The sequence below is a fragment of the Glycine soja genome, chromosome 18, assembly GCF_004193775.1.
Source record: "Glycine soja cultivar W05 chromosome 18, ASM419377v2, whole genome shotgun sequence".
In the NCBI taxonomy this organism is placed as follows: domain Eukaryota; kingdom Viridiplantae; phylum Streptophyta; class Magnoliopsida; order Fabales; family Fabaceae; genus Glycine; species Glycine soja.
Genome location: NC_041019.1, coordinates 3,936,604 through 3,945,560, shown reverse-complemented (window position 1 = coordinate 3,945,560; position 8,957 = coordinate 3,936,604).

Sequence of the window (8,957 nt, the reverse complement as noted above, 5' to 3'; positions counted from 1 at the left end):
ATTGCACATGCAGAACAGCGAGTGGGCTCTTGAAAATTGAACAATTCTTTAACTTTTGCTCTTTTCTCATTGAATTTCGACTATGACTATTCCGGATTCTAGGCAAAACCCCTTAATACATGGAAATTCGCTCCGTCTTGTTCTGCCTAATGGACATCATCTAAGCTGGGCCATATGGAAAAAAACATAGGAAGAAAGCTATATGTCTGTCTATAGCATTTTAAAAAGAATTGGGTACGTGTATTATCAAATATCAAGTAATGGTGGTTAATCCTAAGTTGAGGAAAATTGTTTGTAATTTCCAAAATCTAGAAGGTGGGCAAATTTTTCCATGGAAATTAATGTTGGGTCCTTTCTTTTGTTTGCTTTCTCTTCACCTATTCCTTTATATTGTTTCTTTTCTTTCTTTTTCCTATCATGTTATTTTTTTCCCTTCCCTTCTCCACTACCCTTTCACTTCATTTCACCTAATCTCATTTTTATTCGTTTGGTGGCAGCAGGTTCTTTTGTACTATAAAAAAACGTTCTAATGTTTTTTTTTAAAAGAAAGAAAGAAAAGAAAACGTATATTGAACTTAATTATTGTAGCATAAGTTTGAATCTCATGTGATGAGAGTGATACCATGAAATATTCAAGTGGGAATTGAATAATCCTATGGAAAAAAGGTTTAAATTTAGGACTCAATCTAGGATGCACCAATTTGGTGTACCAATGCATCATTTGTATGAGTCGTTAATTTCTGAATTATATATTTAATTATGTTTTTAGTTTCTGAATTTTAGAGTGAATTTGATTTTGATCCCTCAAATTAAAAAAAAAATACATTTTAGACTCCTCAAATCTACTGTATAGGAGAAAAACTTATATTTGAAGAAGCAAAATAGAATTCATCTTAAATTTCAAGGAACAAAACATAGTTAAGCTTGTATAGTATATTATTATTATTATTTTGACAAAAATATTATTATTAAACAAAGAGGATATATGATTTAACACCTGAAATTAATTAAATAAGTTCCCTTTCGATTGAATACTGGGAAAACATGACTTATAATTGTTTTTTTTATATATAAATATGCGTGTAAGAGTGCTAAAATGTAAAAGAGAGAGAGCGCGAGAGAGAGAGACACACATATTTTCTAATTATTTTATGATTTTTCTGCTTTTAGTATGAATGATAGGAATTTATAATTCGAAAGACTATGTTATACTAATAGATGAAATTTTGATCGATTCAGGATTAGGATGTGATGAGGCATGCATTTATGGTTTAGTTTCATTTCGGTTTGTACCAGTATGGTTGTAGTATTTGTTTTTGTTAATAAAATAAGCTCTTTTAGCCTTGTTTTAAAAAAAAAGCATTAAAGCTCAAATTAACTAAAATATACTCAATTTAATTCCTTGGCATATAGTTCTTTAAATAAACTCAAATGTCCTAATTCTTTAGACCCACAGGGATATTAACTCCAGCATCAAATTCAGCAATCCTTAAGAACGCAAAATCAATAAGTCTTATTCCTTATTAATTTCATCTCAAAACTTGGCAATCGATCACAGTTTCAACTACATATATATATATATATATATATATATATATATATATATATATATATATATATATATATATATATATATATATATATATAATTTCTCATGATAAACACAACTTTTAATCATTTCATCATAGATATCATGGTGAAAATAATATATTAAACCTTCGTATATTTGAGTAAAAATTATATATTAAATTACTGTTAAATGTCATGGATGTCAATAAATAAATAAATAACAAGCAACAAACAAGTTAAAAAAGAAGAAGAAGAAGAAGAAGGGCAACAAAATATGATACGTTTGAGTCATGAATCATGATAAGATGTCATTAAAAAAAATTGTACTCTCTGTAAAAAAAAAAAAGAAAGAAAGAAAACTTGTACTCTTTTTTAGGCTGAAAATACCGCTGACCGATTATTATTTATTATTATTACATTTTGATATTCTGGCCCTTTGAATAAAATAAATAATTTAGTTCTGCTTCCACTATTTATTAAGATATTATTTGTGTCAATTTACAAGTTAACGGTAGCATACCTTTATAATTTATATATGTTTTTCAATTTTAAATCAATGTCTCTATCATCGTAACATATTTCAAAACAGGAAAAAGATAAGATAAGAATATTAAATGTAAGAGTTTAATAAGTGGATCAAAGTGACACATAATTGTTTAAATTTAATCAATGATGTAATTTAAAAAAATGATATGATTTCTCAATAAAGATAAAGTAAGCAGCACTTTGGAAAAAAAATCAATAGATTAATATTTAATGATATAATAATATAACCAATGCATTTGTTTCATTGGAATGGAGTTGAGAAATGATCTAGATCTACTAAATGCATGAATAGATTAATACAGTATTAATAAAATTTAACCAGTTGTTTCGAATTTAAATCTTAACCATATAGTTACATTAATTAAATATTTAAAAACAAAATTTTGCATTCATAATAGTCTAATCTAACTTAAGCAAAATTATATCCAAAAAACAAGACATGTAATCTAAAAAAAAAAAATGATCTTGCATGTATATATACTTCTTCCAGTCAAGTTTGATCACCTAAATGATATTAGTGATTGTTATTGAAGAAATACCTATTAAGAAAGTGTGTTCCGTGATTAACTTGTTTAATGTTGTAAATTAGCCTTATGATGTTATACTGTATTTCTCTTCAATAGTTCAAACTCCACATTTTTCACGGATAGTGTTAGGAAAGACGGCATGAAGTAACCTAATTTTCTACCCCCATGCCAAACAAAAAAAAAAACAAATTATCAACGAAAAAACTACTAGATATTAGGATAGTCTATATCAGACTTATCAGTACAACTTTTATCTAATAAAAGTTAAACTATTATATAAATATTGTAAACGTATACCATTTAATAAGTTGGTTGTTAAATTTTTATCAAATTTTTAATCAAGTCGCTGAAACTTTTTTTTTTTGTTTAAATTGAGTTTCTGAAATTGTATTTTTCTTTTAATTAGGTCTTTACTAGGTCCAACAAACACCTAATTAAAAAATAAATATAAATTCAAAAACCTAATTAAGAAACAAATAGATTATAGATTTCCTTAAAAATGACAATCAATTTAGAGACGTAATTAAAATAAGTTACCAACTTTTGCATGCCAATGTTGTCACCCTACTTTGTTAAGTTCTTCAACCAGTTTAAAACCTGCAGGGATAGGAATATTGGTTTGTAGAAATTCATAATTACTTTTAATTAGGTCCTGAACTATTTAACATTTTTAAATAGATTGCTGATTTTTTTTCTCTGTTTCAATTGAGTCCTTAAATTTATTATTTGTTTTTTTATTAGATCTCATAAGGACCTAATTAAAAAAACAAATACAAGATTAGGGACCCAATTAAAACAAAAAAGGTTTAGAGACTTAATTAAAATTTTGGTAAATAATTAGGCACATGCAAAGTAATTAAGTCACTAATTAATACAAATGTAAAAGTGTATTGTATAAAAGCTTAAATGTAGGGTATGAAAGTATAATAATTTTGTCAATAAAAACTTTTTATTTTAAATCATTAAATTAGCATAAAATTAATATTAACAGAATTGAATAATGTGTAATTAGAGAAGGCTATTTTGTAAATTTAATTTCATTTTTATGTGTAAAATTAGTTTAAAAATTAGAAAATATTTGCAAGTTAGATATTGAAACAATTTCAAAAAAAAAGAAAAAAGAAAAAAATCTTCGATCCTTAATTTCCTTTAAAAGATTTCTTAATCTGTCTCTGGTGCAGAGACCTACAATTTTTTTATAATTAACCTACTGTTTAGAAAGGCTTATATAAGCATCTTTTTAAAGAGTGTTTAATAAATTTCATGTTTTTTTTATATAAAAAGTCTTACTACACACTAGTACTTAATAAGAAAAGACAAAATAAAGATGTATAACTTTTTAGATCTTAATTACTATTATACATAACTTATTTTTACTTCTTATAGTTTAAGTAATATTTCTCTCCAACTTAGAGTATATATGGATTCACGTATCCATGTGGAAAATCACATTAAATAGCTAGAGATAAATAGGAGTCTAAAGCAAGCATGCACCCAATATCTCTCTTTTAAACTTTTTACATATCTTAAATGAATTCATCATTGTATATTGCTTATTTTTTCTATGCCAAGCATAAATATATTTTATTTTTACTTTTTTTTTATTATTATAAGTTATTTATTGAACCCTACGTACACACATGTCAAGTACCCGTGTTTAAATAAGCACTTAATACTTAACAAACATATATATGCTCCAACGGTTGCAAATAAATATAATCACCATTCTTAATAAGTTAAGCACCCAACAAGCAAGTGCATGGAAATGTCCTTTGAACTGTGAAGGCACTCTCAATAGCTATACGCCAACAAATAACATCAAAAGGTTGATGGGTCGACAAATTTTCGATCAAGCAAATCAATCGACAAGATGTGAATTCAATAATTCGGGCCTCAAAAAGCTGAAATCATTATTTTCACAGTGTTAACATTTTGTGTTTTTTACTAAAAGAAGCAGAAAAAGATATAAAAGACATGGCTAAGAAGCAATCCACATGCCAGGCCGGGTACCACTCTTTCTTCACGTATTCTTTGTATCTCATTACTTTTTTATACCGTCCCTAGTGCGTTTTCAAGAAAGAAAAATGCTCAGATTTTTTTTATAATTTAAAATCTACAAATTATGAATAAAACTTAATAAATGAAAGGTAAAAGTGGCAAAATTTTATTATTATCAGTAAATTTAAGCTAGTGATAAAAAATATTTTTAAAAAGGTGAACTGAAAAATATGTTACAAGTATTTCTTTAAAATATCTTTTAAGATTTAAAAGAGAGAAAAAAAAAGCCTTTAAAATAGACAGGTGATGAAACAATTGTGTAAAATTTAAATTAAAACATATCATTTATTTAATTTATTATATTCACTAACATATATTTACAGTATTTAATATTTTAATTATATATATATATATATATATATATATATATATATATATATAACTTTTTGGCCACCGTCTTTTCTACCTTATCTTTTTTCAACTTTTCATCAAGATCTTGATTTTCTTTAAACCTAATAGCATCTTTTTCATCTTTTAGTAGTAGAATTGATTTTGAAGTTTGACATTATTTTTTAAGAGTCTTATTGTGTGTCACATAAATGTAAGAATTTTTTTCTTACTTTAATATTAGATCTTATTTTAGATTTTTAAATCATTTTTGCAAATTTTATAATAAATTTCACTTAAATATATTTTATCAATCAGTTAGAAAATAGATATTAAAAAATATCTTTTTAAATAAGGGTAATTTTTTTAAGTTCTTGAGAAAAATCCAACCTCCATACCAAAGATATCCAAAGTATATATAATGATAAATATGATAACAAGAAATTGTTGAATTTAAAAATTCAGTTCAAAAATCCTATTAAAGATATTCTAAGATGGATTCATTTGGATTTAAGTACTTTCAAAGGTATCTTAATCACTCCAAATGCTCTCTATCCTTAAGTCATGCACCCGAGAGCTGAAATACCTACAAAACATCTCGTTCCATCCAAAACAAAAGAAAAAGTGTAACAAAGTTCTAAAAAGGAAAACTGAAGAAAAATCACACAAACTAAGCATGAATAGTTGAAAAATGCATGTAAAGTAGTGATGGAAGTTAAGCAAAATCATGATGAAATGCAACGCAATATTTTTACCTTGATGTTTCACATTTGAATTTGTATTTTAGATTAAAACATTTTTTTACTTTATTGTTAATTAAATTACATAAATTTTTTCTGTTAAATATTTAATTTTTTTATTTAAATATTTTATTGATTAAAAATTATTGCATACTTTTAATTTTAAATAAAATTATTGAATTTATATATTTTTAAATTCAAATCATTTTGAATTTGAATTTTATCTTAGAAATTTTTAATTTTGGCACACCGTATCAATAAAGATGGTGTGTTTATGTTTAAATAACTTAATTTCAGAATTTATTTGTCAAATTTAAATTTTTATCTCTTTGATTTATTTTATTCAATAAAATAAAAAATTAAAAATATATAATATAAATAATTTTTACACTATCACTTAATCATAATTTATCATATATAATAAAAGTTTTACTTTTATAATAATTCCCTTTGAAAGTTATACTAAATATAAATATTGATATACAATGTAAAAACTTTTACAATAATAATGCATAATTATTAAACTCAAAATAAAACATTCATTATTATTAATAAAAGATATAACATATGTTAATAGGTATGAATCAATTAGCACAAAATTGATATAAAGTTTAGTTATTCATAATAGTTTTATCTAATGCCTTCCATGAAGGATGTTTGTGATCTATACAAAAGTAAAATAAAATAAAAGATATTTTTATATATAAGTTTTATTTAAATTTAAAATTATCTAAATAACACAAAAGAAAATATATTAGTTTTATTTTTTTGTCATCATATTATTGGTATAAAATATTATTAATTTTGTCAATTATTAATTTTTATTGTAAAACTTGATTGATCATTTTTAATTAAGATTTCTCTCCTAATCACATTTTTTTATTCTAGCAATCAACAAGACACAAGTCCAAAATCTTATTTAAAATATTCAAATTCAACTCACTCATACCAACAAACAAGATGTTGATTATTCGTTTCATTGTTAAACATGTTTTAAGTATGATTACATTTTTTTATTTATCAAATGTTAATTATTAATATTTATTAGTAGAAGGAATTCAAACACAAGACCTCTGGTTCTCTCCTTCTCCCATTAAGTATGGTTACGTAAAACTAAAAAACATTATTTAGTGTTTTGCTGTTTTAATTTACACAATTTGGAAGAAAGAATCTAGCTCTCTCCATAACACAAGAAAATAATATTCTTGTTTTTGTTTTTGTTTTTCCTTTCACACGTTAACAGTATGCATTAGTTGAAACATAAAAATCCCTTTTAAAATACATAACGTTTATTTGTTAAATAGAGGGATATTTTCACAATTGCACGTCGAAGAGCCAAAGCTGTTCATCCTTGGGCCCTCTAGGGAACATGCTCTGCACGCACTAAGCGACGAAATGGTGGATAAAGGATTTAAAAATATTTCTTAACAAACTTGAGTTTGGAATGTAGTCAAGTAAACTTATTTTGGTTAAGTACTACCTTTCTTTTGTAGGCAAAATTTTTCTTTTTTTGGGGTGTGGGCGTGGCCTTTTGAGGTCAAGATTTGATTATGACCCTTTTGAAATATTGAATATGCATTAAATTGGCGCTTTCAAGGTTAACTTCCAATTCCCTAATCGTTGGGAACTTTTTTCTTTTTCTTTTTCCCAGATACCAAACGTAAATACAATTGCATATTTACGATCATTGATTAAACCGAAATACCGAAATAATCTAACGTTGCTTAGCAGTATAATTGTTGTGAATATGCTTTTTAACCATATTCTGATTTTTATTTAGGTCATTAAATGATATTTTGTGGGTTTACATTACTCCTTTTGCCACATTTATATATTTAAAACACATAATAGTACATATATCAATCAATTTTTAATTCATATATAAGTAAATTTTAACTTGGGTTATGGAGAAATTATTCAAACGTCAAAAAGCCATATATATGACCTACATGTGATGTGACTGTGACTGCTGTCTCATTATTACTGGTGCTGAGGCATTCCCTACAGCTACAGAGCTTGCGGATAACACAATGTCACTATCCTGAAGAACCATGACTTCAACAACGTTCAAGGACCATATTGTTGTTTTCTATTGAAGTTTCATATTCAATGTCCAAATCAGAAGTACGAACTCTGAATTCCAATTATCATGAACTGTAACTTGATCATTTAATTAATGCCCAATGTTGTAGTTATTATAAACTTGTCAGCGTTGTTAGTTGGAGATAAATTGGTTTAGAAACAATGGGCATTAGCATTAATTAATGCCCAATGTTGTAGTTATTATAAACTTGTCAGTGTTGTTAGTTGGAGATAAATTGGTTTAGAAATCGTCAGTGGACAATGTCCCATATGAATGTCTTGATCATGATGCCTTTGACATGTGATTCCTATTATACTCTCATGACTTTGCAAACCACTCACACTCATCTTAGTTAATGCACTCTCATTAGTACTTATTGGTCCCGGGTTCAGTAATGGTCTACTTGGATATTTAGGGAGTTGCTAGGTGCACCCAGCATTATTATTTGTGCATCTAGCAACTTTTAAAATTACTGAAATTGCCCCTGTGGTCCTTTCTGTTCCTTCTTTCTCTCTTTTCACGAACAGTGCTTCCATTTACTGCACCTAGCGCCCAATTTTTAAAAATGGCACAATGCTTCCATTTACGCATTCTCTCATTTTCTCTCTTCGGTGCATAGTGCTTCCCCGTATTCTGTTTGTTTCCTTGCGATCGATTTGGTTCGGTGAACGATTAGGTTCTGTGAAGATGAAGGTGAAGGTACCGATATTCGGTGTTGCGATGGTGGTCGTTTGTGGCGAGGTACGTAGTGTTGGGTGCGTTTTGGTGTACGGCAGGTCGCGCGGATCAAGTTGATCCGTAAGAAGTTTACGGATCAACTTGATCCACATGTAGATTTCATTGCCTCGGATCAAGTGGCCTGTCACGGATCAAGTTGATCCGTAAGTCTTTTGCGGATCAACCTGATTTGTGACAGACTCTATTTTTTAAAATTTTAAAGTTTAATTTTGTTTTTAAATTATTACTTTGTTTGTATTGTCATTTTTTATTTGAATTGTTTGTACGTGTAGAATGAAATAGGGTTTTGGCTTTTTACTAATGATGAGTTATTGTGTATAGTTTTGTATGTTATGTGTAGTTTGGTTATGTGTTCTATGTTTGTGTTAA